The 15653-nt window shown below is 36.4% G+C and overlaps 1 long non-coding RNA gene across 1 annotated transcript; it reads right to left on the bottom strand.

Annotated features, from left to right (window-relative positions):
• Positions 1–10656: 10656 nt before the first annotated feature.
• Positions 10657–12825, bottom strand: LOC139128353 (uncharacterized). The gene is made up of 3 exons (XR_011551266.1): positions 12684–12825; positions 11524–11595; positions 10657–10918 (listed from the first exon to the last, which is right to left on the bottom strand). It is a non-coding gene; the product is annotated as an uncharacterized lncRNA (long non-coding RNA).
• Positions 12826–15653: the final 2828 nt, after the last annotated feature.

Below are 15653 nucleotides of genomic sequence, written 5' to 3' on the forward strand. Positions count from 1 at the left end.
CACAACAATAATTTTCGCCGAGGGACTGATGGTTCACACTATTAACGCTTTTCTCGCAATATATAATATCTGCGTAGTTTGCGGAGTTCCAATATGGGCGACTTGCAATGTATGTTTACACTCTGACCTGGCTATTTATCTGATGTAAACAAAGCAAGGTGCATTGTAGACGTTGCAGTGACTTTTCCAAAAGCTATTTATGTAAGAGATAAATAAAAACAATCTACGACAAACATTCGTCAAAATAAATTTGTTATTTCAAATTTAAACCGAATAAATGAGAAAAATGTTCTATATCTGATGATGTCCGCGCAGAGAAAGTATACAGTAAGATAGCGCGGTGCCAGTTGCACGACTTTATCCCAGTGACATTCGCTTGTTCGATTCACGTCGTGTTGCGAGTCTTCAAAGCCCTTAAATAATCATAAAATGCCACAGGGGTATACACAGAATTCGGCCCTGTGTGTACTCATTGAGTAGCGTATTTGATAAGTCAGATTTGTCCGATACATCACTCACTAAGCTGTATTACAGGGCTATATTTTGTGAATAATCCCATAGTAGTGCACTACACAAGTTATGACATTTAACAGGTAAGAGACTCTGTCCACAGTTTAGGCTTATTTCGGTATCTGGACTACATAGAAGCAGACAATAAATTTGATCCCCTTCAATGATTTAAATTCTGACTTTTTATTTTCCTCATTAAATGTTGAGTCACTGTCAAAGGAATAGCTGTTTGACAGGGAAAATGCTATTATCATTATTTTTTGGATTTACCCTCTAATAACCTTCTTTCTCCGCTTAACAACGCAGTTTTAAATTCCTGAATGACCTTCACTGCTGTGCCCTCAAGGGTTCACAAAGGCAGCCCTAAGACTTCCCCAAAACCGATGGGTAACGAAACCTCATCGGCCACTCCAGCTCATTGACCCTTGTTACACTAAGCTTGAAGTCAGGGTATAAGAGGCTCACAGCGTTCACTGCAAACGAATGTTTTGTGAGAGAGTCTATTGTGGTTCATAATAACCATGCCGGCGTCATCTGTTCGCCCCGAATGACCTCAATATCTCAGTGAATACATTGCTTTTCAGAGAGGAGTCAAATCTTTACAACAAACAATCCCGGCAAATATCAATCGCCATGACAACGGTTCAACAAATAATTTCCTCAATTTCAATGAAAAGAGAAACCTATATTTTTGTCCATTTGGCCTGTCTAAGTGAACAACAATTTATCAAAATTTCTGTTTCACTTTGCTTCTCCGTTTTGTTTTATTTGACAAAATTGATCAGGAGATTCCATTTGTCGCTAGGGGTATCAAAAAGTAAGGCAAGAAAAAATAAATAACCTCTCCCTAAAGCTCGCTGAACTCAACTAGATAATGTTTTTATTGACCTGCGCGGCGTTATTGCTAAATATTACGTTGGTGAATATAGCGTGTGTGGTTTCTATGCAAGACGTAAAATATTAAATTATTATTTTGATCATTGATATTCAATTAGGTAAACCATTTTAAACATGTAACATCGCAATATTGAAACACTACCACGTAGCATCAGCGTCTGGAAGTTTTGCGACTGGAGTCGGTTTTCAGAGGTCGTGCCTTCGTTTCTCATCAAAAGATTTACATTATAAAATTTATGTATAAATTTGATAGCCAGCATTAGATCGACGTGACTCCTCTAACTTATTTTAAGAGCCGTCAACAAAACAGTAGTACTGATATCCTTTGTCCTTGCGATACTTCGGGGATTTGTCTAACACTCTTATGGGGTTGTGCTAGCTGCATACATCAAATTTAAGAGGAGATGCATGGAAACCCTCAACTTTTGTGGTAAAAAAATACGCTGTAGCGTCCATGTCAAAGTTCGTTTGCAAATTGGCTATTTCGAGCGAATTCCACACAAAGTTTATATGTCGACACTGAAACATTTGAGGCAACAGTGTACAAAGAATATTACAAACTAACTCTTTTATGAAAGTTCGCACTGCTGTGAGATCTAGTTTCTCAGAAAGAAAGGCGTGTATGCACCGTTGAAAGGTGAGCACATAACAGGTATTACATTTAAATACGCCTTTCAGAAAATTGCATTACCTGTGTACACAAAATGTATTTATTTCTGAGGGGATATTTTATTTAAAATAAAGTTTACTAGGTTAAATAAATATACACATTCTTTCTTGTTTTCAGGAAAGAATTATTTTCCTATTTTAAACATCAATTCGCCGGCATGATTCCTCTTGACCGCTGTTAGGTTAATGTCAGCTTGACCACTGATGGGTTTTTTTTATGGAGTGGACGATGCTATAGAAATTTTAAGGTCAGCGATGGAAATAGCGCCCCCAGTGGCGTTTTTGTAGAAATTCGCGTTGATTGCTGAGTGTCCAATATAGAGCTCCTTACAAAGACCGACACTTATTTTCTGTCGCAAACACACAGCTACATGTACAAACAGCAAACAGAGAGAGAGAGACAGACAGAGACAGAGACAGACAGACAGACAGACAGACAGACAGACAGACAGACAGACAGACAGACAGACAGACAGACAGACAGAGGAAAAATGTTCTTGAAATAGAGTAATTAAAACAGAATACTATTACCATTGGGAGACGAGTGTCCTTTGTTTAATCATTATTTTAGTTATGAATTATGCCAGTATCTGTAAAATCTAGAGTATCACCGAGAAATCTTCGAGACTATAAACTGCACTATTATCATCTGGTGTTTTTAAAAATCAGCTCTGTTAGCAACTCATGTTAAGACGTATAAGCTTACGCTTTCATAATCGATAGTTGAGATAGTGGCTCGATCACCCTTTATAAGTACATTCGACCAAAATTGGGAATTTCTTCCGATCGAGAGATAAACCACTCCTTGGCTAGGAAAGCTTCTCTCTATATCTAGAGGCTATTTTTGATAGAAGAGTTCTGTGCATTTTGAAAAAGTATACCCAGCATGTTCATTACCAAATTTGAGGTTGTTTGCGAGCGGTCTAAAAAAGTTCACTAATGACTTCTTTGCATCATTATTTTGTACTATATTCATATCTTCTGTAAAAATAATATACAGTACATTATTGCTTACATAATACGTGTACTTCAGCCACATGGATCATCTCCATTTGTACTTATATATGTCAAAGTCATGTCCAGGACTTCAATCATACCGTTACATAACCAGAACGAATTCTCCCGGAAAATTCTTCGTATAATACAAAACTCGTGTTGGGACAGCAATATCAAAATACATAAAGCATTTCTGGGTCGTCTCCCTATTGATGGGGATTCCCAATTTTAATATGGCATGCTTTGCTGGGTGTGGGTGAATGTTCAGTTCTGCATGCAGACGTTTAACTCTTTATTTTTACGACGAGAGTGCATCAAAGAACATTATTTACCTGGTTAAACGGTGTATTCTAATACACTTGGTAAAAGGTACCCCTTTCCTTGTCTTCACTGACCGTGATGATGAAACATGCCCCCATTTCCTATGATTGTGGGAAGAAGCACTCTTGGTACCCATTTTTCCTGAAAGTGCAACCACCAGTGTTATTCCGTCGGAGTCCACTACAGTAAAATCGAACAGGCGCGAACGATATACACGATTAAAATTTTGCTTGGCCAATCACTATCATGATCGTGCGTTCGAATACGCCCAATAAAATCCTTAATGACAATCACAACAAGTCCTGCCCCGGAGCGTGATTGACATGATCACAAGATGTGGAAAACGGAGGGGTTGGCTCTGTAAGTTGAAAAGGCGATAATTTTAAAACTTTAGAAAGTAGAATTGACTCGTACATCAATATTTTTGCGACATAAAACGCGAGTAGTCGGTCCAGCTGTTTTAAACATAGTATACCTCGATTTACAACGGAACTGGAGGCGGCCTATCCAATTGCAAAGAATCGCTACGTTTGCAACGTACTCTGCAGATATGTAAAATGTCAATAGACTGAGGACAGGCATTTGAAGTGAACTACATAGTGCGAACGAGTTTTGTTTAAAACCTCTATTTCGATTAATATGATATCACATATTGATATTGCATCTGACGTAACTGCATAAAAACGTGTGTGAACACTGCTCCTGCAAAAAACTCCTTTGTACAAGGTTTCTATACGTAATTTGATGTTTACTTCTGCTTACTGTAAGCATGAAGTGTCAAGACTGTAACAAGTCACATGCAAGACTGTGTCAAGGTGATCTTCATCTCTGCAAACGATGCAAAGACATTCGGTTTCCACCGCCAAGTGCTACCCCGGCCAAGATGGCTGCCGACATTGACTTTGACCATGACGAACAAAGGGCGAGTCAAACAATGGGAGATTCAAAGCTAGAAGATATACAAGCCACCCTACGCACACTAACAGTCAAAATGGACAAAGTCTTGGGCATGGAAGACAAATTGCAAGATCTACAGAAAAGCGTCACATACGTGAGTAACTCGTTTGATGAATTCAACAAACAGTTGCAAATTCTGACGAGTGAAAACAGAGATCTAAAAGAACAACTCACCAAACAACAATAGAACTCAACGATCTCCAGCAATACACACGTAGAAACAATCTAGAAATATCCGGAATACCACAACAAGATAACGAAAACACAGATGACATTGTGGTGAAAGTTGCGGCGGCTGCAGGCGTCAGAATATCTTCAGATGACATTGACATCTCACATCGTCTACCTCGGCGAACTCGTCGTAACAGCAGAGATGAACATCAGCCAGCACCCATCATTGTCAAGTTCGTCCGACGCACCATCCGCAACAAAATATACTCTTCAAAGAAATTATTGAAGGACAAGACTGCTCGTCACATCGGAGCTGCCACCAATAATCGGATTTTTATCAACGAAAACTTAACACCGACAAATAAACAGCTATTCTATCAGACCAACCAGCTTCGCACAGCCAAACAGTGGAAATTCATATGGACAAACAATGGGAAGATCTACACAAGAAAGACAACTGATGACCCGGCAATCCACATAGCCACCTCCAAAGATCTCTGCAGAATCGTCTAAAGAAGCCCGTTCATCAATGAACTCAATAACATTTGATGAACCTCAACTTAAACTCTTTGCCAGTCAACACAAATTGTCACTCCACTCCGTCGACCAGTTTATTGAAGGTACAACAAAGTTTCATAATTCACTGTCTTTCTTACATTTTAATATTAGGTCGTTAGCAAAACACTATGATGATCTTGTGTCTTTCATGAATAGTCTTGATTTCAATTTTCATTTTTTGGGTTTATCAGAGACTTGGTTGAATTACAACTCCGATTCATCTCTTTATAGTTTACCATCATACCAGCTCATTACTTCTGACCGGGAAAATTCGAAGGGTGGGGGTGTAGCTCTTTATGTTCACAATTCTTTATCCTTTACCCGAATTAACACCTTTAATATATGCACTGTGAATCGGTCCTTGTGGAGACCGTCATTAATAACAAAGTGGTAATTATAGCTGTCATTTACAGGAAACCGGTACATCCCATGCTGAATTCCTCTCTAGCCTAGATTCATGTCTTGACCAGCTGTCTGCTTCTAATAAACCTTGCATAATTCTTGGTGATGTGAACATTGACACCTCCACTGACAATCCATCTGCTACCCATTATAATGCCCTTCTAAATTCGTACAATTTCTACCAGATCATTAACACTGCCACTCGTGTTACTGACAATTCAAGTACAATCATAGATCACTGCATTACAAACATCAGGGGTTACTTTATTGACTGTGGTATGATTCAATCAGACATCACAGATCACTATCCAATTTTTTGTATTATAAACAATCTCAAGCATACAATGAAACCCACCAACTCAGCCCATTTTTTTGATTTTAAGAACTACAATCCAGATGCTTTCCTAGCTGACTTGAATGCTGTATCTTGGCAACCTGTATACGATTGTATTGACCCTAATTGTGCGTATACAGCCTTTTACAACATTTTTTACAATATAGCATCAAAGCATGTCAAAACCAAAACCACCAAGAATACCAAACGTACTTGCAAGCCCTGGCTTTCTAAAGGCCTTGCCAATTCTGTTCGAACAAAGCATAGGTTATTTACAAAAATGAAAAACAATCCCCACAACATAGATTATAAACACATTACAAAAAGTACAGGAATGTTTTGACAAAGCTTCTCAAGTCAGCGAAGAAATCATATTATATGAATAAATTTATGTTTGCCCATGGTAACACAAATAAAACATGGCAGGTGATCAATGAGATTTTGAACAAAACTACAAATAGATTGTGCCCCCGAAAAATAATTTCCAAAGCCCCTAACAATAGTATTCTGACAGAAAGTAGTGATATTGCGAATGAGTTTAATGAGTTTTTCACAAATATTGGTCCAAGTCTCGCTTCTAATATCACACCTGTCACTAACTTTGCACAGTATTTAAGTGGTAACTATCCAAATTCTTTCTTTTTCCACCCAATTTCTGAACAGGATGTTCTCAACGAAATTAGACTTCTTGACCCCCGAAAAGCTGTTGGCCATGACAATATTCACCCCAAACTAATTTTACATGCTGCAAATATTATCTCTCGCCCTTTTAGCCACATTATCAACTGTTCATTGAGCCAAGGAATTTTCCCCAATTCATTGAAAATAGCTAAAATAATCCCACTTTATAAAAAAGGAGCTGCTGATGACGTAAGCAATTATAGACCAATTTCAATTTTACCAACATTTAGCAAAATTATTGAATCCATCGTAAACAAGCAATTCATTAGATATCTCGAAACAAAACATATTCTTTTGGATACACAATTTGGTTTTCGCAAACATTATAATACAAAATTGGCCCTTTCAGACCTGGTCTCCGACATACATGACAATTTAGATAACGGGTTCCTAACTTTTGGTATTTTTATTGACTTTAAGAAAGCGTTTGATACCATAAATCACGATATCCTGATCCGTAAACTAGAACATTATGGTATCAGAGGCATTGCATTACAATGGTTTAAAAATTACTTAATAAATCGGCAGCAATCCGTCAGCATCAACAATGTTTCATCATCATACAACCAGATACAGTGTGGTGTCCCACAAGGATCGATTCTTGGCCCGATTTTATTTTTAGTGTATATTAATGACATCGCAAATTCCTCAAATTCTTTCCAGTTTCGACTTTTTGCAGATGACACTAATTTATTCAAGTACATCAAAGCCAATGACATTAATCTCGTGCAAATAAACTCAGATTTTCAAAAAGTTTGTGACTGGTGTCAAGCAAATAAACTTACAATCAATGTCGAGAAAACAAACTACATGATTATCAAAACCCAGCGTAAAACGGTGAATTTAGCAGGTAATTTATACATTGAAAACCATCAAATTGAGAATGTGTCATTGGCAACTTATCTGGGGGTTACACTTGATCAAAACATTAATTGGAAATTACATATCCAAAAAGTCGTTAAAGCTATTGCCCCCAAAATAGGAATCATTTCACATCTCCGACATTACGTGCCTAAATCTATTCTCTTACTGTTATACAACTCGCTCATTCTTCCACACATAACTTATTGTATCGAAATCTGGGGTAACACTTTCTCGACTTTCCTGGAGCCAATACTTTTGTTACAGAAGAAAATTACACGTCTCATCACTTTTTCCGATTTTAACGCTCATACTGGTCCTTTATTTAAGAAACTTGGTATTTTAGACGTCCACAAACTCTGTAAACTCCACACTTGTCTTTTCTTTTTTACCTTTGATTTACTATATAACCGATTTGCTCAAGATAAAAGTCGTTATTTACAGACCATACAGCATGACTACCCAACCCGATTCGCTACTCATGACAACTTTCCTTGCCCAAAGTCAACCTTTCACAAAGTAAACACGATGTAAAATATGCAGCCACTAGCCACTGGAATTCTCTACCTAACTACATAAAAAATACAACAAACAGATATACGTTCAAAACTATCTTAAAAACTCACCTTCTCACCAATTGAACAGTTTTTGCATGATTTTCTTGTATAATTATTACTTTTCAGTTATATTTAATGTAAATATCATTTTTCAATTATATGTACAGTTACAGATTAGTGCAAGTCTTGTACATTTATTTATATGTCTTTCGCAGTTACATACTTGTGTATATGTATACTAAGTTGTCTGGGTCACGGACTAGACTAGTTCTGATCGAACTATTTCCGTGACCTCACCAGATTTTTGATAAGTTTACTTACTTGACATGTATATATTTTCATCTGGTGAAATAAATTCAATTCAATTCAATTCAATTCAACATTGATTCATGATACTGCAAATCGAAAGCGCCACAGCTGAAGAGCGCCCTGAACGACAATCTTCAGAAAGTATGCACTTTGAACTGCTGGCCTAATCTCACCAATACTGAAAAAACCAAGCCCGTTGACCTACCAAAATACCGTCCTTTTCAAAAGTACAAGACAAGACATGAGATTCATAATAGCCTGCCAAAATTGACAACGCTAAGGAACTCAATCCCTTCAAAAATAAATTATCAAGTATTACAACAATACGTTCAATTCAGATCGTACATCATTTCGAAAATCGCAGATTTTATTCTAGGCACTATTGCGCTACTAGGTGTTGACAAGAATATTACATATTATAAGTTTCTTTTACTTCACCAACTAAAAATGTAACTAGTGCTTAACTATTATGATTACAATCTCGCTGACTGTGACATTAGTTTTATATTGAGCAAGTCTGCCCACTTCAGATATTGAATTTCTGACCATACGTACACGATAGTACTATTTACCATGGGAATTTTCAAGGGTAGTCATGTGCGTAGCATATATCCAACCGAGAGCGAGTGTAAGAACAGTTGGAGAAATGTTAGCAGGCCACATTCGACATTCGTCGGCGATTTCAATGAATGCCGGTCAAACAGGGTCCTTTCTGATAACCATCAGTATTTAAATTTCCCGATTCGGAACAATATGATTTCTGCTTTTCTAACATTTCTAATGCCTACTATGCTCGAAGACTCTCTTTACTTGGAAAATATGACCACCGTATGTAATAAGCATGATGCCATTATGTCGACAAAAACTAAAACGAGAAAAGCCAACAAAAGTTTCAGTGTTACACTGGACCTACATCTGACTTCACTGAAAGGCTACGCGATTGTTTGGATTGCACCAATTAGGACGAGCTTTGTAATTGAGATTGCAACGTTTAACAGAGTTGATAACTGATTATACAAATGTTTGCATTGATTTATGCATACCGGTAAAGACTTTAAGTAAAGTTGCCTGAAAACCAACCACGGTTTACTAGTAGTCTGAAACATTTCATAAAATGTTAAATTTCGTAAAGCCCATGTCTCGATAACATCACAAAGAAACTTTTTGAAGATTGTTGTATCCAGTAAGTGCCAATTTTTACTAAACTCTTCGAATTATCACTCAACACTCACACCATGACTGTGCCTTGCTACTGAAAACAAGTTCTATCATACCCGTTCTAAAAGCATCGAAAAATAGAAACAAAATGACTACCGACTCATTCATGTTAATGCCAATTCCAAGGAAATATCCGGAGAGAATCTTTCTGAAATATTTTGTTTCTCAAACATTATAGAAATATAGGGCGGCGCACTGACCATTAACGTTTATTTATAGGCAAGGGCGAGAGGAAACAAAAAGTTAAGCCTTGCCCGTTAATTTTTGGCTTAGTTCTTGCCCACGCCTATAAATATACGTTAATTGTCAGGGCGGAGTCTGTTATTTCCATTATATTATCAACGAACCCAAGAAAATCGTCAAAATTTTCTTAAATTTCCTTATAGAACAACTACGGGCCCCAGAACTAAGCAATACGAAACTCACTGTCACGCGCCCTGTAAACATTTTGCAAATCCGGCGATTCTTTAGAAAAAAGTATCTAAACTTGGTCCACAAGTGCTCCATTTTATTTTGTAATTATGGAGTTCAAAAATTACGTTTAAGCTGTAAAGTTACCATACTTTGAATTGTTAATCACGGGCATGCAAACAAACTATTATTGTGTATTTCTGGTCAGTCACGTTGAAAACAAAAGAACTTATAATTGACATCAGAAAAACCAAAAACAGTACATGCATCTCTATTAAAAATCAAGGGTCAGGAGGTTGAAAGATATTACCAGGTAAAAAATTGGTCAAGAATGACGCGATTTATCTGAGTTTGATCAGGAGATTTTATATTACCGCCCTAACAGGAAATGCACAAAAAAATGATAGCCTCCATCATTGATCTGTAAAAAAATTATGTAAAATGTACTCCAATACATAAAATCTGTGCAACATACGCGGAAAATACATGGTTTGTTGACATTTTCGGTTTACAATTCACGTATTCGGTAATATAAAATTTCCTGATTAATCTCAGATAAATCGCGTCATTAAAGCTGCTAGGAATTTCATAGGCTTATCAGTGTCTAATTTTGACTTGTAAATGAAATCCATGAAAAGTAAAAGTATAACTATATTGTCTGACAAGACTCATCCTTTGAATCGTAATTTCACTAAAATGAAATCTGGTATCAAATATCATTCAAGAATTCTTGACCATTTTTTACCTGGTAATATCTCATCATGAAGACGGCTCCTGTCATCATTTTAAATTGTACTGTTGCGGTATTTTGAACTGCGCTTTTAATCTTTGTCATCATCTTGTATTTTATCTATCGTGAAATTTTGTCTCAAAGAGTTTTTTACACCACCAAGCATCATCAAAAACTAAGCATTTCCATTCTTATTTCATTTTTTTTTAATTGAAAGTTATAAATCTACATTCAGCAGTCTTCAGCGGCGCTGTTAGAATTGGATTTCTGTTCTCGACTTCTCTCTAGTTCAGATCTTCGTAAATCACAGTACATATCAGCGGCGCCAATGGGTTGCTGTAAGAATAACATCCAAAAAAAAACTTCTGTAAGAAATGTGGTTATATTCGTGAGTTCTTCTACACCACATTAATTTAGTGTTTAATATATGTTTAATAATAGTGTATAGGAATTTCAAGGTCACAAAATAGTTTATAGCGATTGCTCCTCATGTGATAATATTGCATGAATGGTTATGTAAAATCTCTCTCTCTCTCTCTCTCTCTCTCTCTCTCTCTCTCTCTCTCTCTCTCTCTCTCTCTCTCTCTCTCTTAATGCCACAGCTTTACGACCACCTCACAAATTTTCGATATTACTAACAATCTAGAACAGTTGGCTTAAGCGTTTTACATTTGCTATAAAGAAGTATGTAGGATTAATTACGGGAAGAAGATGTGAAAGTTCTGTTCCACGCAAATTATTAGCAATATTACATCTGCCAAGAGTAAAAAGATATGCCATCGCATAATAATTGACTTTAAAACTACTATTTTAATCAAAACACTATGAGTTGTGCACTCTTTTTCTACGATCTAATTTTATTGGATTAACATATTCAGAAACTGATGAAAAGAAAGTAGCATATTTCATTATGAAAAGTACAAAGTAAACTACTGTACTACCTGCGGTGGACAGGCTTGCATTATTGGCAGATACATCACACGCGTGCGCATCCTATCGTCTAGAGTGTGCACCTGTGATTAAATATATGAGGACATGCTCATGTAAACATAAAGGTAAAACAAAATTAAAAAAATAATTAATCACATGAGCGATTCACCCATAACATTTAAGAAATATGGAACAATAGCTAAAATACAAGGTGATCAATGTATTGGCATGTATAAATACATTAATGACTCATGCATGAATACCTTCATATATTCATGTGTGATAACACATGTACACACACACACACACACACACACACACATATATATATATATATATATATATATATATATATATATATATATATATATATATATATAATATTCATCCACAGCGGACACGATACGTGTACCGACATAGGACAGGATGACTGAAACAGGTGCGAACCACCTATACAAAGCCAGTCACCCTAATGAAATGAAATAAGTACAAATGAAAAAAGCAAACAACAATAACATACAGGAGATAAAAAATGAAGAAAGTCTAAAACAAATCAAATAAAATCTACATAGGTCTACACCTGCTACACAGACAACGAGAAATCCACGTACAAGTGTTGTCTGGATCAAAACAGTTATAAAATTTATCCCAATACCATTTCGTCAATGTTACTCTAAATGTACAAAGTGAAGCAGTGGTTCTAATTGTCGCCGGTAAATTGTTCCAGAGAATGACAATTCTATTAAAGAGAAGGTGTTGGAAAGTGACAGTTTTACAATGATTTCTATCCAGTGCATTTGTATCAGCACTAGAACGTGTGTTAAGTTTAGATGAGTGAGTTTTTGACATACTTATGAACATTTAAAGAGTATTTCCCAGTAGTGCATTTATAAAAGAAAATCAGATCAAGAATCTCCCTGCGAAATGACAACGGTAAAAGGTTTACAGCAACTAATCTTTGTTTATAATCAATGTCAGTGGGATAATTAAGAATATACCTTGTTGCTGCTCTTTGGATTTTTTCAATTTTTACTAAGTTGCGCTTATATGTATATATATATATATATATATATATATATATATATATATATATATATATATATATATATATATATATACTATTTTACTATTTCATGCATTGCGTTTCTGAAATGAACTGAATGATACCTACTCTCATTTCAATCCTCTGAAAGTCTGGTAAGTAAACCCAATGTGCGCATCCTATAGGTATCAAAGGCACTCGAAGGTTAATAACGAGAATGAATTGTTGATTTCTACGTATTCTGCTAGGAAAACTTCCCATCTTATCTGTAAACCTGAGAAATGACAATACCGGAGTTTGGAAAGATTTTTTTTGCAGGCTTTTACCAAAAGAAGTATAACTGACATAAAATTGTCTCAAGAACATTCGTAGGAAAGTAACACAATACCAATGAAATAATTTATATCTTTTCGACGACAAAAACCCTCCTGATAATAATGGTATGTTTCTGTGGTTGATAAGAATGATGATTTGATGATGTCTCATAACACTAGGAAAAGACAAAACAAAATTTAGCGCAAATGACATCATGCTTCATGTACCTCTGAAGAGACACTGAAATTTGAATATAGCCTGCGAGCACTTGTGATAGTGTAGAGGTCATTTGTCAACATTAATTAGGCTTTGATGAAGCACAGAATAATAGACACAAAGATTAGGTCAGCAACTGTCTCTGTTTCAAGACACATTCGAGCAAATCATAAATACAGGTACTAACAACAACCTTTCAGTTTATCTGACTGCATTATGACCGTAGTGTGTAAGAAGAAGGGGATTAAAATTATAAATTCGTCCTGAAACATAGCATGACATCAACTTACTTTCACTACTTTGACTACTGACTAAATCATATAGGGAATGTACCATTACTTAGTTTATTATGTTCAGATATAACCCTTTTTAATGTCTAGATGTTTTCCTTAGGTTTACCCCATGTTTTACGTGTGTACTTGTGTGTACTTTGTGTGTGTATTGTGTCTGTGTGTCGTCTGCTCCACGCATACCGTGTTGTTCGGTCGCGCACAGAATTGAAACATCTAAGTCGGTTACTGTGACCAACTCTTTTGGGTTGGAAGCAGTGGCCGACTGGTTTTGTGTAAGGCCTAGCAGCTAGGCGATGTTTGCCGTGAGTATGTGGGGGTTCGAATTCCGTTTGGGTTATAGTAAAATTTATATTACTCCCACTTTAAGGCCCCAATACATAGCAAGACAAATAGTCTGGTTTTCTTTCAATTTGAAAGCATACACAAAACGTCTGAATCATGGCATTTCTGATTATTGTACTCTGATGTTCATTCATTTATGTCCATGGACATGTTTTACTCTATCTAAAAGCTTTGGTCTGGCAAAGGCTCCCAATAAGACAAATAGTGTTTTAATATCACTGCCCAGCTTGAGCATACATTGGAATCTACTTTCAAGGTTTTAATCTTTGTAGGCTTCCATCATGTATAGAATGATAACATGAAAATCACCTTCATATGATCTAAACATTACTTTTTTTGAAAGATGGGTGGTCATCGTAGTACTGGTATTGGTTGATTTACTAGACTATACATTTACGGCTAACTTTAAATCAAAGCCTTGGTCAGAATGCATTTGATGCGAAATATCAAACCTGGAAATAAACTCCTTGTGAAATTGATCCGGAATAGATGCTGTTTCCCTAGTTTGTTGGTGGCTGGCATTAAACCATTTCATATTGACTAATATCCAAGAATGGCCTTGAAATGTCATGATTAAAGGGGCATAACTTGTCAAATGAAATTTCTCTTGATGCCATTTCTCCTACTCCACCCATGCTATATTGCTTGACAAGCGGCCATCTCTTGCAACCTGACTTGCTGGCTGTCCATGCGTCAAACTCTTGCAGCTGGCATGGACTTGACATCGGCTAAGAGGCATGCCTTTAGAATCTTTCAAGGATGTTCAGGCATGCAGTGAATATATCAAACGAACTGAACATTTTAAAGACTTCTCGCGCCCCAGTTACACTGGACGAATAAAGAGTTGAAAGCTATCATTTCCATAGTATATTTTAATGCATGGTAAAGCACACGTTTATATAGTTATGGTTGACACCACATGCTCAAAAACATTTGGCAGTCTGTAAACAAGAACACTTTTTCACAGTCGGGGCTTTACTATACTACTACTTTGCAGGTAGGATGGGAGCTGTTATCCCGTGAGTTCCTTGGTTCAATTATGGATTAACCTCCACAGAACTAGTGATATTGTCTGGCTTGTCCAGTTTTCGGTCAAGTAATTGACTAACAAGGTTGTGGTTTGATCTAATACTGTTGTGTTGGCAGGAACTGCCGGACCAGTGTGTATGGTGGTGAAACAGTGTCTAATGGTGTAGTCTCAATATTTGCGTGTCTCCTTCTAGGGCAATACACATGCAGTGCTTTCATCCATCTTGAAACTGTTCTTCCAATGCCTTGATATTCTAAGCAGTAGTTCGTCAATTGTCTGCTAGCATAACAAATCACATGCTCTATGCCGTCCTTGACTTGCATTAAAAATTGACTCACGATAAAGCCAATGTCTGTATCCAAGGTGATTGGAAATCCTTGCTCTAGGTAGACAAGGACAGAGAAACCTGTCAGTTTCTGTGTTTCAAAAGCTACGCCATACTCTCTGTCTTTATCTGTCTCTCGGGTTAAGGGTTTTTTTACACTCTCGACATAGTGGTGTAAAATGATACTATCATAATAGGGCTAAGCCAATACGCTCACAAAGTAAAATTGGAAATGTAATTTCGATTGAAAGTCACGTTTCAGTTTCATAGTAGATGGGATTTTTCGATTAATATATTTTGTCAGTATTTTCTTTTTCAGCAAAAAAAAGGGTCTTTTAAGCCAATGGAGTCAAAATAATTCCATAGAGGTTATAGCCTTAGAATATGACACTTTGCTGACATTGTGTTTATTTAGACTGCTACGCTATTATCTATTGGTCAAGTGACGAGTAGAGAAATACTTTGTTTCAGAAATCGTATCTATGATAAGGATCATCATTACAGGTCGTTAACTATTACGTTTCCAGGCTTCGATACTTTCGATACTGGAATGGGAATGATACAACTTGTTTTCCAAA

Source organism: Ptychodera flava, unplaced genomic scaffold (genome assembly GCF_041260155.1).
Source record: "Ptychodera flava strain L36383 unplaced genomic scaffold, AS_Pfla_20210202 Scaffold_50__1_contigs__length_938362_pilon, whole genome shotgun sequence".
Lineage (NCBI taxonomy): Eukaryota > Metazoa > Hemichordata > Enteropneusta > Ptychoderidae > Ptychodera > Ptychodera flava.